Below are 24,029 nucleotides of genomic sequence, written 5' to 3'. Positions count from 1 at the left end.
GGCTCCATGCTCAGTGGAGAGTCTGCTTGAGATTCTCTCCTTCTCCCTCTTCCTCTGCCCCTTCACCTGCTCATGCTGTCCCACTCTCTCTCTCTCTAATATAAATAAATAAATCTTCAAAAAAAAAAAAAAAAAGAACTCAGAGTGCTCTAATTAAAAGCAAGCTGAGGGGCACCTGGTTGGCTCAGTCTGTTCAGTATCTGCCTTCGGCTCAGGTCATGATCCCAGGGTCCTGGGATCGAGCCCCGCATTGGGCTGCCTGCTTCTCCCTCTACCTCTGCCTGCCGCTCCCCCTGCTTGTGCTCTCTCTCTCTGTAAAAGAAAGAGAGAGAGAAAGAGAGAGAGAGAGGGAGGAAGGAAGGAAGGAAGGAAGGAAAAGAAAGAAGGAAGGAAGGAAAGAAGGAAGAAATCTTTAAAAAAGGCAAGTTGATGTTTAGTAACATAAATAAGTAAGTTTCTTATTTATCCTTCTAGTATTTGTTTGTTCAAATATAAAAAATTTTAATATTTTTTCAGATTTCCTCCTTTCCTGGTTTCTTTTTCTTTTTACTAAAATGCTCTTAGAGATCCTTCCATATCATACAAAAAAGTCTTCCTCATTCTTTTTTTTTTTTAAGATTTTATTTATTTATTTGTCAGAGAGAGAGAGAGCACAAGCAAGGGGAGCAGCAGGCAGAGGGAGAAGCAGGCTCCCTGCTGAACAAGGAGCCCGATGTGGGACTCAATCCCAGGACCACCCTGGAATCATGACCTGAGCCAAAGGCAGACAATCGACTGAGCCACCCAGGCATCCCGTGTCTTCCTCATTCTTTAGAGCAGTCTAGCTTTCTATCGTGTGGGTGTACTATAATTTGTTTAACTAGTCTCCTTTTGATGGACACTTGGGTTGTTTCTAGTCTTTTGCACACACATATGGGTGTTTCTGTAGGATAGAGTCACAGAAATGGATCTGTAATTTGGGTAGATATTGCCAGATACTCCTCAGAGAGATTGTACCACTTTCCTCTCCTTCCACATGCATGTAAAAACCAGTTTCTTAAAGAATTCACCGAGTATATTGTCAAGCTTTTGTGTTTTTGCTATATGATAGCTGAGAATGAGTATCTAAGTGTAGTTTTAATGTTCATTATCTATTTATAGTGAAATTGGGAATTTTTCATATGTTTATAAGTTATTTGCATTTCTTTTATAAAATTAGCTTCATTGAAATGTTTAATACAATAGAAACATACATATTTTAAGAGTTGAGTTCAGTGAGTTTTGACAGGTACATACACCTATAACCACAACCAACCACTGCAATCAAGAAAGTAAACATTTTTCATGAACCCATAAAGTTCCCTCCCCTTTTGCCATCAACCCCACCTCCCACCCCTTGTCCCCACTCCGCCACTTTCTATTACCATACCTTTTCCAGAATTTCAAATAAATAGAATCATCTAGTATATACTCTTTTGTTTTTGGCTTCTTCACTTATAATGATGCTTTTGGGATTTATCCATATTGCTGCCTGTGTCAGTAGTTCATTTTTGATATTGCTTAGTAACCTCCCTGAATCTGGATATACATTAATTGTTGATCCACCCGCTGGCTGATAGACATTCAGAATGTTTTTAGGTTTTGACGGTTATAAATAAGGCTGCCACTAATATCCTTATACCTGTTTGTTTTAATTCTTGAATAAATACCTAGTAGTGAAATTATCAAGTCATAGAGTAAGTGCACGTTTCACCTTATAAAAAAACTGCCAGACTGCTTTCCACAGTAGCAGTGCTATTTTACATTCCTACCAGCAACAGAATGGAAGTTTCATTTGCCTCTCATCTTCATCAACATCGTTATTGTCAGTCTTTTAAATTCTGGATATTCTAGTGGAAATGTAGTTGTATCTCATTGTGGTTTTATCATTTTTTAAGGTATTATTTATTTTAGAGACAGAGAGTGTGAGTGGGGAGAGGGGCAAAGGGGGAAGGAGAGGGAGAGAGAATCTGAAGCAGACTCTGCATTGAGCATGGAGCCAGACACGGGGCTCCGTCTCATGACCCTGAGATCATAACCTGAGCTGAATTCAAGAGTCGGACACATACCGACTGAGCCACCAAGGCGCCCCTCACTGTGGTTCTAATTTGACTTTTAAGAGTGTCTAATGACAATGAGTATGTTTTGATGTGCCCATTGGCCATTAGTATATGTTCCTTTATGAAACCTCTGTTTAAGTATTTTGTTCGCTTTTAATTGAGTTATATGTATATTAAGTTGTAGGAATTCTTTATATATGTTGGATACCAGTCCTTCATTAGATATATGTATTTTAAATATTTTTTCTCAGTCTATGACTTGTCTTTTCATTTTTTAAAACAGTGTTTTATGAAGAGTAGTTGTTTTAAAATTTTGATGGAACACAATTAATCAAAGTTTTCTTTTATCATTTTATTATAGGACATACAAACCATCTAAGAAATCTTTGTCTACAGCAAGGACACAAAATTCTTGCCCTCTCTTTTCTTCTAAAGATTTTAGAGTTTAAGCTTCTACATTTAGGGTTATGATCCATTGGAGATAATTTTTGTGGTGTGAGGCGAGGTTTGAGGTTCATTTATTTCCAAATGTATATCCAGTTATTCTAGAATGATTTATTGGAAAGAGAATTATCTCCTTATTTAATTACTTTGGCACCTTTATCAAAAATCAGTTATGCAGCTCAATTTCTGGACTCTATTCTGTTCCATTAATCTACACATTTGTTCATAGGATAATACCATGCTGTTGTTTTATTGTAAGTATTGAAATCAGAAAGAAAACCTTTCCAACTTTTTCTTTTTCAAAGACTTTTGGACTGTTCTAGATCCTTTGCATTCATATACATTTTTTAAAAAGATTTTATTGATTTATATGAGAAAGAGTGAGAGAGGGGACCCTGGGATCATGACCTGAGCCAAAGGCAGATACTTAACTGAGTCACCCAGGCATCCTTCCATATACATTTTAGAACCAGCCTGTCAATTTTCACAAAAATGCCTGCTAGGATTTTCATTGGGATTGCACTGAATCTTCAGATCAACTGAGGGAGAATTTATATTTTAATAATATTGAGTCTGCCAAGTTGTTAACATGATCAATATCTTTGTTTATTTGGATCTTTAATTTGTCTCAGCAATGTTTTATAGTTTTCAGCACACAATTTTTACCTATGTGTAATTACATTTATTCTTTTAAAAAATTGAAGTATAATTTACGTATCATAAAATTCACCTTTTAAAGTATACAGTTCAGTGGTTTTTAGTATATTCACAAAGTTACACAATTATCACCACTATCTAATTTCAGAACATTGTCATCTTCCCCCAAAAAACCCCATACCCATTAGTAGTCAATCTCCATTCCCTTAACTTCCAGCCTCTTGGCAACCACTAATTTACTTTTTGTCTCTAATTGAATCATACAGTGTGTGGTCTTTCCACATCTGGCATAATATTGTCAAGACTGAAGCGTATTGTAGCATGAATCAGTACTTTATCTCTTTTTATGGCTGAATAATATTTCATTGCATGGATTCCACCACATTTTGTTTGTCCATTCACCAGTTGATGGACATTTCATAGTTTCTACTTCTTGGCTATTATGAATAATGTTGCTATGAACATACATATATAAATTTTTTGTGTGGACATGTTTTCATTTCTCTTGGGTATGTGTGTAGGAGTGGAATTGCTAGGTCATATGTTAACTCTATGTTTAACCTTTTGAAAATGCCAGGCTGTTTTCCAAAGCAGCTGCCCCATATAACATTCTCATCAGCAGTCTATGAGAATTCCAGTTTCCCCACACCTTCACCAGTATTTGTTATATTCTGTCTTTTTTATTATAGCCATCCTAGTGGATGTGAAGTAGTATCTTAATGTAATTTTGATTTGCATTTCCAGAGTGATATTAAGCATCTTTTCTTACTCTTATTGGCTATTTGCCTATCTTCTTTAGAAAATGTCTATTTATATCCTTTGCCAATTTTTAATGGAGTTATTTGTCTTTTTATTGCAAGAGCTCCTTATATATTCTATTTACTAGTCTGTGTCATAGACTGAATTGTGCCTCCCCCGAAATGTGTTGAAATCCTAACCCCCGGTTCCTGTGAATATGACCTCACTTGGAAACAGGGTCTTTACAGTTGCATTCAAGTTAAGATGAGATCATTAGGCCGGGCCCTACCCCAATATGACTGGTGTACCTATAAGAAGAGGAAATGCTGTGTGAAGACAGAGGTGCACAGGGAGTGCCATGTGACGACAGAGGCAGAGGTTGGAGTGATGCAGCTGCAAGCCAAGAAATGCCGAGGATTGACAGCCACCACCAGAAGCTAGGAGAGGCAAGGAAAGATTCTACCCAGCATCTCAAAGGGAACGTGACTTGGCTGATAGCTTGATTTCAGACTTCTAGCCTCCAGAGCTATGAGGAATACATTCTTGTTGTTTTGAGCCACCTAATCTGTGGTACTTTGTTATGGCGGCCCCAGGAAACTCGTGGACATTTGGTTCCAGAAAGTGAGGGACTTCTATAACAAATACCTAAAACTGAAGAAGGGGCTTCGTCATCGCATTACACGTAGAGGCTGGAATAACTTTGAGGTGCTAGATAGAAAAAGCCTAAACTGCCCTGAAGGGACTGTTGGTATAAATCTGAACTTAAAGTTGACTCTGGTGGGAGCTCAGAAAGAAGTGAGAGCTACAGGGAAGCTTCTGTGCTCTCAGAGAACACATAGATTGCCATGACCAGTGTGTTGCTAGAAATATGAACGTCAAGGGTGCTTCTGGTGAGGCCTCAGGGAGCAAACATGCTGTTTCACTCTGGAGAAGAGATGATCCTTGTTATGAAGTAGCAGAGAACATGGCTGTTTTACCGTTGGGTGGAAAGTAGAACCTCTAAGGGGCGGACTTGGTTGTTGAACTGTGCTGATTTCCAAACTGTGTAAGGTATGCTTTAGCCTTGATGCTTGTGGGAAAATGTGAGAGGAAAGAGATCAATTGAATGGACTGTTAATGAAGAGGACAACACTTCTTGTTCTAAACCCTGTAATACCTTGTTATTATTTCTGCTTTAGCCTGTTACCTCTTAAAGGGAGAACAAAAGTCTTTCACATTTAGCCACACATTCTAGAGCTCATCGTTACTGTGCAGAGATCCAAGCTTCCATCTGGTATCATACTTCTTTAGCCTAAAGAACATGAGTCAACTTGTCTTCTAGTGCAGACCTACTAGTGATAAACTTTCTCGTTTTGTTTGTCTGCAAAAGTCTTTGTTTTACCTATTTTTTTCAAAAAAATTAGTTTACTGTGGTAAAATGCACATAACAGAAAGTTTATCATGTTAACTATTTCTTTTTAAGATTTATTTATTTAGAGAGAGAGAGAGAATGCAAATGGGGGAGGGACCGAGGGAGAGAAGCAGACGCCACACTGAGTGCGGAGCCCAAGGTGGGGCTCGATCTCATATGACGTGAGATCATGACCCAAGATCATGACCTGGAGCCGAAATCAAGAGTCAGACACCCAACCCACTGAGCCACCCAGGCGCCTCTTATGTTAATTAACTATTTTTAAGTGTACAGTTCAGTGATAGTAGCACATTCACACTGTTGTGCAGCCATTACTGACATCTGCCTCCAGAACTCCCTTCATCTTGTAGAACTGAAACTGTATATTCATTAAGCAGCAACCCCCCTTTCTGCCTTTCCTCCAGCCCCTGGCAACCACCATTCTACTTTCTGCCTCTATGATTTTGGCTATTCTAGGTACCTCATAAGAGAGGACTCATACACTATTTATCCCTTTGTGACTCACATTTCAATTAGCACAATGTCTTCGAGTTTCATCCGTGTTGCAGCATAGGTCAGAATTTCCTTCCTATTCAAGGCTGAATGATATCCTGTTGTATATTCCACATTCTGTTTATCTATTGATCCATCAAGGGATACTTGGGTTGCTTCAACCTTTTGGCTGTTGTGGATAACACTGCTATGAACACGAGTGTGCAAATATCTGCTCAAGTCCCTGCTTTCAATTCTTTTGGGCTTCTACGTAGATGTGAAACTGTTGGATTATATGATAATTCTCTTTCATTTTATTGAGGAACCACCACATCATTTCCCACAGTGACTGCACCGTTTTACATTCTCACTAACCGTGGGCAAGGGTTCAGTTTCTCCAAATCATCATCATCCACACTTGTTATTTTCTGTTTTTGGTGCTAGCTATCCTCATGGATGCAGGGCGGTTTCTTACTGTGGTTTGAGTTGCATTTACGTAGTAATTAATGATGTTAACCATCTTTTCATGTGCTTATTGACCTTTCATATGTCGTCACTGGAGAAATATCTATTCAAGTCCTTTGCCTGTTTTTAAACCAGGTTGTTTTTATGTTGTTGAGTGTTAGGAGCTCTTTACGTATTCTGATTATATGAATCCCTTATCAGATATATAACTTGCAAATATTTTTCCATTCCGTAGGTTTCCTTTTCACTGTATTGATGCACAAAACATTCTAAATTTCATGAAATCCAGTTTGTCCATTTTTTGTTTTATTGCCTGTGCCTTTGATGTCATATCCAAGAAATCATTGCCAAATCCCATGTTGTAAAGCTTTTCCCATGTTTTCTTCTGTGAGTTTTATAGTTTTAGATCTTACCTTTAAATCTTTGATCCATTTTGAGTTAATCTTTATATATGCTGTTACAGTAAACTTCATTCTTTTACATATAGATATCCAGTTATTCCAACATCATTTGTTGAAAAGACTGGCCTTTTCCCATTGAATGGTCTTGGCACACTTGTCAAAAGTCATTTGACCATATACATGAAGGTTTATTTTTGGGCTCTGCATTCTCTTCTGTTGGTCTACATGTCTGTGTTTATGCCTTACCATACTGCTTTGACTACTGTGGCTTTGTAGTAAACTTTAAAATCAGGAAGTATGAGTCCTGAAGCTTTGTTCTTTTCCAAGGTAGTTTTAGCTGTTCACCATCCCTTGAGATTCCAAATGAGTTTTAGGTTGCGTTTTTCTATTTCTGCAAAAAATGTTATTGGGATTTTGATAGGGATTGCATTGAATCTGTAGATCATTTTGGGTAGTATTGACATATTAACAATGTTAAGTCTTCCAATTCATGAACATGGAATGTGTTTCTGTTTGTTTTCTTTAATTTTTTTTAGCAATGTTTTGTAGTTTTAATTGTACAAGCCTTTCACCTCTTTGATTATGTTAATTCCTAACTATTTTATTCTTTTTGATGCTACTATAAATGGAACTATTTTTGTAATTTCCTTTTCAGATTGCTTGTCATTAGTGTGTAGAAGTGTGACTGAGTTTTGTGTGTTGATTTTGTATCTTGTTACTTGGCAAATTCATTTATTATGTCTAACCGTTTATAGAATCTTGGTTTTCTACATATAATATCATCTTCAAATACAGATAATTTTACTTCTTCCTTTCTAATATGGATGTCTTTTTTTTTTCTTGCTTAATTGCTCTGACTAGAATTTCCTATACTATGTTGAAGAGAAGTGGTGAAAGCTTTGTTCCTAATCTTATAGGAAAAGCTTTCAATCCTTGACCATTGAATATGATGTTCACTGTGGGTTTCTTATAAATCTCTTATTATGTTGAGGTAGTTTTCTTCTATTCCTGGTTTATTTCATGTTTTTTTTTTAATCATGAAAGGGTGTTGGATTCTGTCAAATGCATATTCTGCATCAGTTGAGGTGATCAGGTCAATGTTCCCTCATACTTTTAATGTGGTCTATTACATTGATCAATTTCTGTATGTTGAACCATACTTAAATTTCAGGAATAAATTTCACTTGGTCATGGTGTATAACCCTTCTAATATGGTGTTAAATTCAGTTTGATAATATTTCGTTGAAAATTTTTGCATCAGTGCTCATAAGGGATACTGGTCTGTGGTTTTTTCTTCCTTTTTGTATCCTTGTCTGACTTTCATGTCAGGGTAAGCTGGCCTCACAGGATGAGTTAAAAAGTGTTTCTTCCCTTTCACGTTTTGGGAAAAGTTTGAGAAGGGTTGGTGTTATTTCTTTTTTGAATGTTTGGTATAAATTACTAGCGAAGCCATCAGGCCTGGGCTTTTCTTTATACCCGAGCTTTTTGGTTATTGATTCAGTATCCTACTAGTTATAGGTCTATTCAAATTTTCTGTTTCTTCATGATTCAGTCTTTGTTGGTTTTTTTTTTTTTAAGATTTTATTTATTTACGTGCCAGAGAGAAAGAGAGCGCACAAGCAGGGGGAGCAGCAGGCAGAGGGAGAAGCAGGCTCCCCGCTGAACAAGGAGCCTGATGTGGGATTTGATCCTCCCAGGACCCTGGGATCATGACCTGAGCTGAAGGCAGACGCTTAACTGATTGAGCCACCAAGGTGTCCCTGGTCTTTCTTGGTTTTGTGTTTCTAGGAATTTGTCCATTTCATGTAGGTTATCCAGTTTATTGGTATACAATTGTTCAAAGTACTTTCTTCTATGCTTTTTTATCTATAAAATCCATAGGAATGTACTCTCAACTTTTATGTTAGTAATTTCAGTCTTTTCTTTTTCTCTTAGTCATTCTAGCTAAAGGTTTGTCAATTTTGTTGATCTTTTCAAAGAACCATTTCTAGTTTCACTGATTTTCTATACTGTTTTTCTATATTTTATCTGTGCTTTTATTATTTCTTTCTGCTGTATTTAGATTTAGTTACTGTTTTTTAATACTTCTTTAAATTATAAAGTTGTTTATTTCAGATCTTTCTCATTCTTTAATGTAAGTATTTATAGCTATAAATTTCCCCCTTAGCACATCTTTCATTACATCCCATAAGTTTTGATATGTTGTAGTCTCATGTTTCATTTTCATTCATCTCTAGATATTTCCTAATCTCTCTTGTGACTTATTCTTTGATCCATTGGATGTTTAAGAGTATTTTGTTTAATTTCCACATATATATGAAATTTCCAGTTTTCCTTTGTTATTAATATCTGTCTCCATCCTACTGTGGTTGGAGAAGATACTTTGTATGATATCTGTCTTTTAAAATCTATTAAGACTTAGTCTGTGGCCTAAAATACGGTCTGTCCTGGAGAATGTCCTGTGTGCTCTTGGGAAGAGTGAGTATTTTGTTGTCATTGAGTAGAGTGTCCTATATATGTCTGTTAGATATTGTTGCTTTATTGTGTTGTTCGAGTCCTCTATTTCCTTACTTATCTTATATCTGACTGTTATATCCATTATTGAAAGTGGGATATTGAAGTCTCCAACTCTTATTGTAGAAATGTCTAGGTCTTCTTTCAATTTGGCCAATTTTTGCCTTATATATTTTGGTTGGTGATTAGGTACTATTATATATTATCACTGTATTGAAACTTTTATTAATATATAATGCCCTTCTTTGTCTCTTGTAATCATTTTTGATTTAAAGTCTATTTTGTCTGATATTAATTTAACCACCCCCGCCCTCTTTTGTTTACTATTTGCATCCTTTTGCTTGAACCTTCTTTGTGTCTTTGGGTCTAAAGTGAATCTTCTGTGGACAGTATATAGTTGGATCATGTTTTGTTTTTATCCATGATGCCAATGTCTGTCTTTTGATCAGAGAGATTAAGTACCTTACATTTAAAGTAATTATTAGAGTAGAACTTCTGTCATTTTGCCATTTGTTTCTATGTACCTTGTAGCTTTTTGTCTCCCTCATTTCCTGCTCAAGTATCACTCTTGTATGTAGTTGATTTTTTTGGTAATAAGACATTTTAATTCCTTTTCATTCCCTTTGAATATATTCCATAACTATGTTCCTTGCAGTTACCATAGTGATTACATTTAACATGCTCAAGTTATAATACTTTAATTTGAATTTATGCCAGCTTTACTTCAATAATATGCAAAAACTCTGCTCATTTACAGCTCTGTTCTCAGTAATTGACATCACAAAATTATATCTTTATATATTATTTATCCAAAAACATGAATTAATAATTGCTTTTTAAAATGTATTCATCTCTTAAATTATATAGAAACCAAATTATAGAATTAGAATGAAAGTTCCAATAATACTAGGTTTTAGGCTAATAATAATTTTTAAAGCAATATATCAATCTCTTAAGTCGTGTAGAGAACCAAAGTTGGAGTTTTAAACCATTGTTACCATAACACTAGCTTTTACCATTGCCCATGTAGTTACCTTTACTGAGAGATTTATCTCTTCATATGGCTTTGAGTTACTCTCTGGTGTCTTTTCTTTTTTTTTTTTTTTAAGATTTTATTTATTTATTTGACAGAGAGAGAGAGACAGCCAGTGAGACAGGGAACACAAGCAGGGGGAGTGGGAGAGGAAGAAGCAGGCTCATAGCGGAGGAGCCTGTTGTGGGCTTGATCCCAGGACTCCAGGACCACGCCCTGAGCCAAAGGCAGACGCTTAACGATTGAGCCACCCAGGTGCCCCTCTCTGGTATCTTTTCATTCCAACCTGCAGGACTCCTTTTAGGATTTCTCACAGGGCAGGTCTAGTAGTAACAAGCTCCCTTGGCTTTTGTTTATCGGTGAATGTCTCAGTTTCATCCTCACTCTTGAAAGGACAGTTTTGCTGGAGGTAGAATTCTTGGCTGACGGTTTTTTTCTTGTAACATTTCGAATATATCAGCCCACTGCCTTTTGGCCTCCAAAGTTTCTGATGAGAAATCAGCTGATAATCTTACTGAGGATCTCCTTTAAGTGACAAGTCACTTCTCTCTTGCTGCATTCAAGATTATCTCTTTGTCTTTGGCTTTCATTGGCTGGATTATAATGTGTCTCAGTGTGGGTCTCTTTGATTTCATTCTTCTTGCAGTTCAGTGAGCTTCTTGGATGTTTATATTCATGTCTTTAAACAAATGATTGTTTCCTTTTGTCTTTGATGGTCACCATTCCTTGTTCTGTCACCCATGTATCCACTGGGAGGAGGCTGATCTGGGAAGCAGGCACCAAGACAAACCTAGAATTGCAGGAGAGTTATTGGGGGTGGTACCTTAGAAGGATCAAGGGAAGGGAAGCCATGGGCTAGATTATGATGCAGGTCTGTTATCTGCTAAAGAGGAAGAAGGGAGGAAGATTGGAAAGGAAGAGCCTTGGGGTGCCTGAGTGGCTCGGTCGTTAAGCGTCTGTCTTCGGCTCAGGTCATGATCCCAGCATTCTGTGATCGAGCCCTGCATTGGGCTCCCTGCTCAGCGGGAAGCCTTCTTCTCCCTCTGCCACTCCCCCTGCTTGTTTTCCCTCTCTCACTGCCTTTCCCTCTGTCAAATAAATAAACAAAATCTTAAAAAAAAAAAAAAGGAAAGGAAGAGCCTCCAACTGTGGTGTAGTCTGAGAAGTGTCATTCAGACCAACAGGGCTTTGGCACAGTGATAACCTGTGAAGGAATTCCACATTAACCAGAAATGACCAGTCCACCATGCTCAGTTGTTCATTGGAGGCTGCCTGGGAAGAGTGTGCCAAGTTCTTTCCTGAAGGGAGAGATACCTAGCAGTGGTGCACTGCCATGTGGCCCTCTGTATCACAGAATTCTTGAAAGTAGAAAAGATCCTTGTAGAGTAACTTGTTAATCCACATCCCTCTATGATAGCTGTCATATATGACATTCTGAATAAATGAGCATATGTCATATTTTAAAACATGTTTAGAAAAGAAGATCATACATTTCCCTCTCATGTTTAATTTTCAATACCAGAAGTTTTTTTTTATTTGTCTAATCTCAATCCTCTAGGCTGTGATAAAAACCAGTTTTCTTTACCTTGTCATCAAGATTTGAAATACGTGCAGATTTCTAAAATAATACTAAGTAGATTTTTGCCATCAAAGTTCTCTCTTGATCTTCCATGAAGAAAAAGATTCAAGCTTTCTTGATTAAGTTTAGCAGCCAGGCAATGGTGATATCGCTAAGTATTAACTAAAGGATCATTCTCAGCTGTGGAATTGAGTGAACTGAGTGCTGTAATCAGTAGGTTAGGGGTTTCAGATCTTGATGCAGGGCCATGCTCCCCTTGGCATGGATCGTCAGCTTTTAAGTGAGTGTGTGGGTGCCTCATGCCATCATTCCTGGTCTCTTACTACTTTACTTTCTGTTCCCTACAAAAAGAAAGTAAGAGAATGGAAACTAAGATTTCAGTGCCTACGATCTTGTAATGACTCTGCTGTGGGTTTGATATAACTCATTTAATGTTAAGAGAAAATTCTGGGAGATAGGTATCGTTCACCCTGCTGCATAGGTGAGGAAACCAAGATCACAAATTCATAAATGTGAAGATTTCAAATTTCAGCTGGCTACAAAACCCGTTTTTGCCACTGTGATTTTCAAACTGTGTTTCAAGGATCCTTGATATTCCACAGATGCAGAGCTCTAGGTCTTCTGCCTCCACATCAACCAGGGAAGCCTCCATTGCTGGGCACCCTGTAGACAGTTTCCCCATAAGAATTCTTTTGAAAATAAATGGGAGGGGATGACTTTAAAAGGACAAATAATTTAGAAAACCAATCCCTTAAATCATGCAGGCTCCTCAAGATAATGACCTGTATTCCTTACCCATTTCTATATGCAGACAGATTTACCATTAATTAGACCAGCTTAATGCTGCTATATGCATATTCTCAGAGAAAATGCTTATAAAGAAGAAATGCTAGGTATCTGATAGGGATGATAATAGCCGGGGCACCTGGGTGGCTCAGTCAGTTCAACATCTGCCTTCGGCTCAGGTCATGATCCCAGAGTCCTGGGATGGAGTCCCACATGGGACTCTCTGCTCAACTCCCTTGGCCTGCCACTCCCCCTGCTTGTGCTCTCTCTCTCTCTCTCTCTGTGTCAAGTAAATAAATTAAATTAGGAATGATAATAGCCACAATATATTGAGCATCTCTCATATGCCATGATCTGTTTTCATAATCTCAAGTAATCCCTGTAACAGCCCTGCCCAAGGTCAGTAGGGATATTCCCATTTCATAGTTGAGAGAACTTAAAGAGACTTGAACAAAGCGAGAGGCAGAGCTAGGAGTTGTTCCAGTTTGTCTGGACTTAGAGCTGGTCATGTACATTATATCAACTCTTTTTTTTTATGTTCAGTTAGCCACCATATAGCACATCATTAGTTTTTGATGTAGTGTTCAAGAATTCATTAGTTACGTGTAACACCCAGTGCTCATCACAACACATCATGTCAACTCTTATGAGGATTTATGGAGGGGTTTATATGGGGATTGATTATAACTCATGGGGGTTACAACATGCTTCCCACTGAGCACATAAATCGTGTCCACCTGGAGGTGATGACTGGGCATGTTCCGTCCTCCCCAGTGCCTGCTCCTTCCACCCCATGGACTGTGTCTGTGAGAGGGCACAGCAATGTGCAGGCACGTGGTGGGGATGGCAGTAGCACTTGTCATACTGTGCCCAGGAGGGACAGTCTGCTTCGGAGCATTAGACGACCCCCACCTTGGGGGCGGTAGAACACTGGAAGTGCAAGATTCTGAGCTGTTACACCTTTCTCCAGAGTCGTTGGTGGCTACCCCACGCCAATGAGGCAATTCCCTATCAAGTCTGGTAGTGCTTCCCTTTGCTTACTGCTGCCTGACAGGTGAGGTGGGTTCCCATCAGCTACCCAGATCTCTGTCTATCACTGCTCATTTCTTACAGTATTTGCTGCCCCTCTGCTGTGTTTCTGTGCTTTAAACTTTGGTCACCATGAAGTACACAAAGGACATACTTCGCCTAAATGCATAACCATTTTTTTGTATGCCACAACTTATGTTAAACTTCAAATATATATTCTTTTGAAAAGCTATCTTCTAAAAGTTATAACATTAAAAGACATGACATTCTTTTTTTTTTTTTTTTTTTGAGTAAAGGGAAAGAAGTTTATTAAGTGAAGATATAGAAAAAGCTCTCAAGGGTGCCCAATATATGATATTCTTATACTAAGAAACACGAAGGAAAACACAAAGGAAATGGGAGTTTTCATTTTTAAGAGTTGAAATGTTTCTCACACTTTGCACTGAGGCATCTCAGGTGGTATAGGGGTGGAGCCAAGGAGATTCTTGCCTTGGGTACTGAGTGCATCAGCATGCCGTGTGTGGACGCGCAGAAACATTCATCGGGGCAAAGGGGGGCTGGTGAAGGGGAGAAGCTGCTATGAGGAAAAAAATATACCGTTTCCTATATCCTTGTGCAGCGCTGCTAGGAAGTCGACCTGATTCTTAACCAGGTCTTTTTTCTATACCCCGGGCAGGACGATTTGTAAAAGTTACACTGGGGTTTCAGCATCCGTTTTTCCAGTTGCTTGTCCCGTCCTTTCCAGTCCATCTCTTCCTATTTTATGAATGTTAAATACAAGAAAGGTAAATTATTGATCATCGACTTTACTAAACTAATAAATTAATTTTTGAAAAACCTCTTGGTTAAATTAATACATATCTGGCAGTAAACTATGAATCCAGAAGAACAAGCAAAGCCCCAGAATGCTTTTCTCCAAAATTTAATTAGGTCAAACTCCTTGGTAGACCAACCCTTTCCTCTTCAGCTTAAGTAAATGAATGTTTTTGTCTCTGAACTAAACTAAAAACTTAATTGAAGTTTCTGTTGAAACCTAATTCTGAATAAAAGTAATATCAGTGTTGGTGTCTTCTATTTCTAAATTACATTTAAATACTCAGAAGTTTCTTTTACATATAGTTGTGTTACTGGGCCAAACTACAATAAAAGGTTACTTTTCAAAAGTGAAAAAAAAAAAGACACATTAGCAGCTTAAATGAGGACAATGAGGACCCTGTAGTGTATTTTTCTAATACTTGGTTCCTTCGGTTCAGCTGCCAAACAGCAGCGAGGGCTCAGTCCCTTAACGAAGCAACTCTCCAAAGGATCCAAGACCAGACAAGAGGTGAAACTTGTTGGTGTGGAAAGTTTTCAAGGTGTAGCTTCAGGGAAGGATGCTTAAGAACTATAGCTTATTTTTTCAGTATTTTTTAGAATAACACATGTATGTACGTATTTTAACTGATGATTTATTTGGATTAAGATTTCCCTCTTAGAGCCTGAGTTATCAGTAATATAGAAAGACAGCAGAGAAACCTGTATGGAAAGTCAAGAGATGATGCAAGTACAAGATTTGAATGAGGTAAGAAATAAAAAGGTCATTTTCAGTGACAGCTGCTGACACAGGTGAGGCAGACTCCGTAAGCATGCTTAAGAATGGCTGACTATGGGCTCTTCTGCTGTGAGCCTGCTTCTTCCTCTCCCACTCCCCCTGCTTGTGTTCCCTCTCTCGCTGGCTGTCTCTATCTCTGTCAAATAAGTAAATAAAATCTTTAAAAAAAAAGAATGGCTGACTATGGGCAAAGGGAGAAAATACACCCCCAGGAATGGTAAATCTATATCCTGTGACTGTGATCAGTGGTTACAGAAAGCCTTCCCAGGAGTAGTCCGTTAGGAAGGAGCCCACTGAAAATGTATTTTGGATAAACTAGTGTGTCGAAATTGTAAGGATGGTTTAAAGGTACTGCCTCACAACTGAGTAAATGAAAATTCAGAACAACCCAATAACAAACTGCCATTTACAGAGCATTTGCTGCAAGTGAGGCGCCCACATGTGTGTAGGCATCATTATCCCCATTTTTCTGATGACGAAACTGAGTCTAAGTTAGGTAACGGGCTCAGTTTTCCCCTGTTGTAAATAGAACAAGACCGGTAAGACTTTGTTCCCACGAATCATTCTTGGTTTCCCAAGTTGGCGAGTAGAGACCTATCAATTTCACGCTGCTCCCTGGCGGGCTGATACCAACGAGCAGTTAGCTCACCTGACAGGTGTGCTCTGACCATCAAGGGTCTGCAGCTTGATGGCAGTATTACGAGAATTGGCTCAGTTCTCAGTCTGTAGCCACCAAATTACATTTTGGCCTCAATTTAATTTCCTAATAGGTTTTTGTAACAAGAGAAAATATACGTTGGCAAGTCTGAATAGAGTACATATTAAAAGTAAGGACTTATAAGTTGAATTTGGTTTGAATTCCAGGGCTGACTATGTGATCTTGGGGAAAATATCTAATATATCTGAGCCTCACCTCTGTTCTCTGTAAAAAAAAATTAAAATTAAAATAAATAAACAAACAAACGCATATACGTATGTGTATATACACATATGTATATATAGTATATATAGTAGTTCCGATTTCGTAGGGGTCCTGGGAAAACAAAATGAGATAAGGCACATAAAGCACGTATCATGGTGTCTGACACATGGCAAGCACTACCTAGTAGCTGCTCTCATTATGATTGCAATTATTATTATCAATCTGGAAAGATTTTAACAAGAGTTTGTATTTGGTAGGTGCTTAACAGAATACTTTCAAAATCTCACTTCATTCCTACTCTGATGATTATAATGTATGTAGAACAAGTATCCACTCCATTTTACAGCTGAGAAACAGACTCAGAGAGAAGAATGTCTCTTATGAGCTATAGTACCATAAATTACTTTTCCTGGCTTCATATCTCCCCTAGATGACTTTATAATTGATTAGGCAGGAAATTATTATTAGCAGAATTTATAAGAAACATGATTATTGTATATAGATTAATTACGTAAAATGCTTTTTGCAGATTTTGAGAATGAGCCAAGAAAAAATTGAAATCTTTGAAAGTGAGTTGTCAGAAGAAAGGAGAAAGCAATTGGCATCTGATTTTAATATGGTACAGAAGGCTTTGAAAGTTAAAAGTGAGGTATTTTGCCACTCAAGATGTTATTTCCCTCTTTCTGCATTCCTACTTTAAGGATTTCATGTTATCATTTATTTTGATTTTAAAATAAACTGTAGCTATAGAATATGTGTTTCTGTTAGTAATAATGGGATGAGTATCCTTTCCACGAGCTGAGTTCCAGCACCAGGCAAAGAGGGGCTTAAAGGTCATAGTAGCAGGTCATAGTGTCATGGACTTGTCTCTCCTTTTAACTGCTTGTCCCCCATCTTGGAAAGGTCTATCGGGAGACAATCAGCCTATAGTTAGAAGAGAGACCTGGAAGTGAGTCCATGGAAGTCTAGATCACCAATTTAGAGGACAGTGACTCTTAATCAGTTTACAGGGTGGGTGATAGCCAGTGCAATGCCGCAAATCCCATCCTGATGACCTACGGGAATTTTCGGTGCAATGAGGTAGGAAACTACTACCGCTTGCCCTCTTCCGGTGGTTGCCCTCTCTATTTTCTCTCCTTTTTGCCCAGTGCCTTCCTCATCAACACTCTCTTCCCCTTCTGATTTCAAGGCTTTGGGAAAATACCTAGTAACTCCTCTCCTAAAGTAAATTTTATATCACTTGTTCCCTTCGTAGGGCACCACAGATTCTCAGGTCCCAGTCGTCCACCAACCAAACTATATATTCCATGTCATCAGTGTAGAAATTTGATAAGAATCTACATATAACTGAAGTGTTTTCTCTCATGAATATAGAAAAAAAATCAGGATTGGAGGAAACCCGAGCTGATTGAGTCACTGAACATACATTATTAAGTAAGGCAGCATAATTTGTAGTTAGCACAGAGTTTGAAGTCGGTCAGACAGTTGAATCTCAGCTTTACCACTTCCTAGCTATGTGATCATAGGCAGGCCACTTACAATCTCTGAGCCTGTTTCAGTAACCCCACTGCATGGGGTTGTCACAAAATTAAAGGCATGGTTGTTCCGTAAAAAGTAACTTTTTAAAAAGATACATTTTAAAACAGGTAATGTAACTAAAGCAGGAGTGGCTGAAGAATTTACCTCTCTAGAAGCCTTGTTGAAAGTAGGAGTAACTCTAGAAACCTAGTCCTTCAACCTGTGAATGATAGAAACTAAGAACGCTCAGTTTAATTGATTGATTTAAGTAAACTTTAATTACTAAGAAAGCAGTTCTGCCAGAAGAATAATTTGGAATATTTAAAACAACAAAAAAATTTGTGAGAGTCATTTCAAAGATACCTTTTTAAAAGTATTATACCTTTTATGGGGAAAGTCTTATTTTATTTTACTAAATATCTTTATTTCTTAATCAGGGGTTGCAAAATTCAAAGTCAGAACTTATATGCCTTTATAATGAAATTCAAAGTCTTCCACGGGCATCAGAAGACAAAGACTATTTTTTAGTAGCCCATAACCTGCTACAAAGAGAGAATTCTGAATTAGAAGCAAAGGTGAGACTGAATTAATTTAAATGTCAGTGTTTGACTTTATCTTTTATCAGGATAAGAAAAAAGGAAATTAATTTTCAGGAAGAGATGACTTGGAAATTGTGGTTTCTTTCATTATTGTGGAATAAATCGCCATGTAGTATAGGTTATAAGCCAGGCTGCAGCTCAGAGTAGACTTCAACCACTACTTCGCTCTTAGGATTACTCTGTGAATTCTTTTTACTTTAAATCAGTTGCCCAACAGCTTAATTTTTGGAGCACATATTATAATGTAAAAGGTTTACTTAAAAATAGAACTACCAAATGATCCAGCAATTCCACTATTGGGGTATATACCCAAAAGAATTGAAAGCAGGGTCTTGAAGAGATAATTTGCACACGCATTTTCATAGCAGCAGCATTCACAATAGCTAAAATGTGGAAGTAACGTGAGTGTTTATTAATGGATGAATAGATAAGCAAATTGTGGTATGTATACACAATGGAAAGTTATTCAACCTTAGAAAAGGAGGGAAATCCTGCAATGTGCTACAATGTGGATGAATCTTGAGGACATTATACTAAGTGAAATAAGCCAATCACAAAAACACAAATACTGTATGATTCCAATTATGTGAGGTACTTAGAGTGGTCGAAATCATAAAGACAAAAAGTGTAATGGTAGTTTCAGGGACTGGGGGGGTGGAGGGGGTGTTACTGTTTACTAGGTATAGAGTTTGTTTTACAAGATGAAAAGAGTTCTGGGGATGGATGACGGTGATGGCTGCACAACAGTGTGAATGTATTTAATACCGCTGAGCGGTACGCTTAAGTGTATAAGGTTAAGACAGTAAATTTTATGTTATGTGAATTTTACCACCACCCCCAAAATTCAAAACAAACAGAAGTTTACTTAAGTGTCTTCAACCTTAAACCTTCAAATCAAAGCGGTTTTTTTTTTCAGCTATACTGAAAATTAGGTTCATGCTTAGAATTAAGAAAATGTTAAAATGTCCTGACCCCAGTGTGTTCCCCTAGTATAAAAATGGCTGCCAGACCAGGGTTAGATGGAGAATTGCAAAAATAGTACAAAGAATTCTCATGTACCTTCACGCCTCCGGTGTTAACATGGTACCACATTTGCTTTATCATTCTCCCACTTTCTCCCTTTTTCCAAAAATACCCTTCTTTAAAACCATGGATTTATGCATCCTTATGCCTTTGGTAAAAATGGATTAGATTACATAACAACTGTACAATGTTAAGTTAAATTAGAAGACTTCAAATAGGATGTCAATTTATATTATTTGTCAGTAATGATTTAAGCACTTAATGGACGCAATGTACTTTCTCATAATTATGTATTAGAGTATGCAAAATAGAATATTTGTCTTCTCACTTTACAGGTCTTGAAGCTCTCACAAGAATTTGAACAATTTAATCATTTTGCTATAGGGAGAAAAACTGCAGCTGCTAATTTAATTACAAGTAAAAACATCTGTAAAGATCTTGTGTCTAAACTACCAGTTTTGGAAGTAGAGATTCAAAGCCCAAAGGAAGACAGAGAGGAACTCTGGTAAATTGAGAAAGTCCATATCACATTAATTATTTATGGGGTCCACTCACCTTATTTGGCTTGACCATTGTAAGAATTTAACATTCATTTCCAAATGTTGTGAGTGGAAAAATTAATTATAAGCAAGTATTCCCCAAGGAGTTTGTCTTTTGAAATATTATTATTTTAAACTTTCTCTTGCTTTTTAAAATAAATTTATGCTTTTTGTGGAAAATTTGGAAGGCATGGAAAAATAAAAGGAATGATAATAACCCATAGTTTCACCAGGGAAATGTGTTACTACCCTAACTTAGAGTATACTCTGCGAAGAGATTTTTTGCTATTTCTATGTAACATTGTATCTGGTAATCATTTTGATAAACTTTTCTCTCTTCCTTCCTTCCTTTCTCTCTCTCTCTGTCTCCCTCCCTCCTTCCCTTCCTTCCTTCCTTCCTTCCTTCCTTCCTTCCTTCCTTCCTTCCTTCCTTCCTTTTTTGTTAATCTTGTTAATCTTTTGTTAATCTTTTTTGTTTATCTTTTTTGGTAATCAAACTCTTGTATTTCTGCTTTTTCACTAGAAGTATCTCTCACAGAAACTTATGAGACTTTGGGCAAATGCATTACTCTCCTTTGGCACAAAAACTAATAAATGCAATCAAATTTTGTCTGGGCAAAAGCCTAGAACGAGATCATCAGAAGAAAAAGTAGATGGCAATTTTGACTTATATACTATATACTGAAGGATACATCGCCAGTGTACTAGGAAAATATGGTCTAGGTGTAGCCAAAGTTCTATCTATGTAAACGTTTTAACGTAAAAGGAGGGGGTTTTGTTTTTTGTTTTTGTTTTTTTTTTTTTGCTAGTTTTGGACTGCTGAATTTTATGCCTCCCTAAAAGTTGCTTTTAACTTTAGGGTGTGCTCTGAGTCCAAGATTCACAATCATGGAATCTATTGCAGAAGTGGAAAAGCATATTGGAGATATGGTGAATAGGCATGATAGTGGTCACAAGAGCAAAGAGCCAAGAGGCTTGGTCCCAGTATTTAGGTTTGCTGTAGGGGGAAAAGGAAGTCTAGGTCTTGAGCACTAGAACAGTGTATTACCAGGTTTTTAAGGGAGATTGGTCTAGTATCTCTAGAAGAGATAAATTGAAGAAGAAAAACAGACCAATTAATCCAGATATGACCCACAGATGAAGAGATAGTGGCCTAGATTGAATAGGTGGCAATGGAGTTGAAGTGGCCAATCTGAACACTCTTCAGAGAAGCCGTTGACGTCAACTATCAAAGCTGACAAAAATCCACCCAGCTGACTTGGGATCATTGGTAGGGATACTTGCCACAGGGTGCAATGCTGTGGCCTTAATTCAGTTGGAGGTGGGGAACCTTGTCATGATAAAGATACTGGACTTCTCTCTAAAGAACTCCTTGCTGCCACCTGTTTCCATTACTTGATCCAAACTGTTTCCCATCACTGGGACTGTGAGAAGTCTCTGTATCTGCCCTATGCTTCCCTCTCCTCTTCTCGGAATGTTTCCTTGCTTTCTTATCTCCTGTGCCCCACTTCATAGCCTCCATTTATCTCAGATCCATTACACAATCACATTTGACAGTAAAATTGCATATCTACCACGTGCCAGGGACTGTAGGGAGATACTGAGGATACAAACTAAGACATAGCTCCTACCTTCATGGTCCATACAGCCTGCGGGGGGAAGATAGAAAATTAAGCAGTATTGAATACTATGGGAGCACAAAGGAGATGCCCTGGTGCAGGCTAAGAAACCAGAAAATATTCTTTTTTTTTTTTTTTAAGATTTTATTTATTTATTCGACAGAGATAGAGACAGCCAGCGAGAGAGGGAACACAGCAGGGGGAGTGGGAGAGGAAGAAGCAGGCTCATAGCGGAGGAGCCTGATGTGGGGCTAGATCCCATAACGCCGGGATCACGCCCTGAGCCGAAGGCAGACGCTTAACCGCAGTGCCACCCAGGCACCCCAGAAACCAGAAAATATTCTTAAAGGAAGTAACAGACTGAGTCCTGAAGTATAGATAACCCAGGGCCAAGCAAAAAGGTAAGGGAATAATTTTCAGGGGGGATATGACATATGCAAGAGAAGGCATGATTTGTTTGAGGAACTCAGTGACCTCGGTGCTGCTACAGCACAGAGCGTGAGAGAGGAAATGGGGAAGGAGATGACAAGAGTGAGGGGGTAGGCAGAGACCTGATCATGAGGGAACATGAGTACCCTCATGGGAACGTTTGGAGATTAAGAAACTACCTCGGGGTTTAGTAACATGGAAGAGACCACAACAGACCTGCTCTGTGAAAAATAGATTGTTAGTACAGGGATGAAGGTAGTGAGACTAGTTTGGAGGTGGTTGTTGTTTGTTGAGTTTGGTTGTGAAAGAGAGAAGGGAATACGGAGCTGAGGTAAGAGGAAATGTGTTATGTTTAAATGCTGAGGAAGAGTCCCCACATGGACAGGTTTAGGATTCCAAATACCAGAGGGGGACTAGCCTTAGGAGATGGGCCACCTGGTCCATTGTAATAGGAGGAAGAAAGGGAAGATGGACAGTGATCCAAGTGAGTTTTTAGCTTGAGAGAAAAATCAAAGGACCTGTTTGATAGTTTGTGCCCCCTGTGAAGTAGGAAGGAGAGTCATGTGCTGAAGGAGTAAAAGAAATACCAGAGTGAAAGAAGTTTGAAGTAGTAACTGTGGCAATTGGAAAAGAAAACTTACGAGAGAGGGCAGGTAGTCCAGAGGGCCCAGTTAAGGCTGGAGACCGTGACTTTATATGGCATTTGTCTTTGAGAATATGTGATGTGTGGGGCAACTATAGTACAGACATGAGAAGACGGTTGGATTTGTCTGGGGCTAAGGTTTTGCCACATGAGTGCTGTGGAAGGACAATGGGGGAAAGAAAGTTAAACATTTTATTTAGACAGTGATGAAAATCATGAACACTAAGCTTGGGGTATCTGGTTGGTTCAGCTCAGGTCTTGTTCTCAGGGTCATGAGTTTAAGCCCCTGCACTGGCTCCATGCTGGGCACGGAGCCCACTTTAGTCATCATCACCATCGTCATCCATCATCAACACTGGGCTCCACATTGGATAAAGAACCAAGTAAAGGGAGCTGATAGAAAAAGAGACAAGGAATTGAAGATATTTATGTAAAAATTATGTAAAAAGGAAAAGCTGAAATCTGGATATCTAATTTTAGTTGTTTCAGAAGTGAGGTGTTTGCTGCTGATACAACCCATGGTGTGGTTATTCAAGTAGTTGGCGAGGAGGGAGAGATGAGATCATTGGAGATAAGGAGACTGAGGAAGTGAGATGCCAAGGCATTGCTGGGTGATCTGTATGGTCCTTGGAATCTTCCAGGATTATGGCAGGACTTGGGGTGAAGAAGATGCCAGAAAGCCATGAACAAAATCTTCCACTGAGAAGGAGTAGAAAGTGTCACAGTACATCTAGCATGGTCCCTCGCACATAGAAGCTGCTCCATAAGCCAAATGGATTGATTCTTGTAGTATATCTCTTCTCCTTTAAGGTAATGGACTGTCTTGTTTTTCTGTTGTGTATAGTGCTTTTCTTGTAGAGTAACGAATCTTAGAACAGAGGGACCTGCAGATCTTCTTTAGTGGTTTTCACACTTCAGCCTTCCAAGACTCTAGGAGCTCTATGGGGGGCTTAGAAACTGCCTTTGGAGATGAGGAAAGACTGATGAGTGGAACTGGGAGCCTTCCACTCACATTTCAGCCAGAGAAGACCCACTTTATCTGTTTCTTATGTGGAGTTCTTTTTTTTTTTTTTTTAAGATTTTATTTATTTATTTGACAGAGACAGCCAGCGAGAGAGGGAACACAAGCAGGGGGAGTGGGAGAGGAAGAAGCAGGCTCCCAGCGGAGGAGCCTGATGTGGGGCTCGATCCCATAACGCGGGGATCACGCCCTGAGCCAAAGGCAGACACCCAACGACTGCGCCACCCAGGCGCCCCCTTATGTGGAGTTCTGTATAAGATTTTACTCCAAGAAAGAGGCCACACACACGTACAAAGAAAGAAAGAAAGAAAGAAAGAAAGAAAGAGGCCACAGCTAAAATGTTTGAAAACTACTGCTATTTAGCTAGTCCTCTCCTTTCATAGAGAGGTCTCTGAGACCAAGAGAACTGAAATGCCTATTTTGGTCACAGTCACATACTTAGGAAGTTATCAGCGAGACTGCAGGAGGTCCTGAGTCTCCTAACTGAGTCAGAGGTTACCACTATATCTACTTTGGAGA

The 24,029-nt window shown here is 38.5% G+C and overlaps 1 protein-coding gene across 1 annotated transcript in view; it reads left to right on the top strand.

The window, feature by feature from the left end:
- CCDC30 (coiled-coil domain containing 30) overlaps positions 1-24,029 on the top strand; it is a 118,975-nt gene that overhangs the window by 34,928 nt on the left and 60,018 nt on the right.

The sequence above is a fragment of the Ursus arctos genome, unplaced genomic scaffold (genome assembly GCF_023065955.2).
Source record: "Ursus arctos isolate Adak ecotype North America unplaced genomic scaffold, UrsArc2.0 scaffold_12, whole genome shotgun sequence".
NCBI classification, from domain to species: Eukaryota; Metazoa; Chordata; class Mammalia; order Carnivora; family Ursidae; genus Ursus; species Ursus arctos.
The sequence above is the reverse complement of the archived record's forward strand: the minus strand, read 5'-3'. Positions and strand labels throughout refer to the sequence as shown.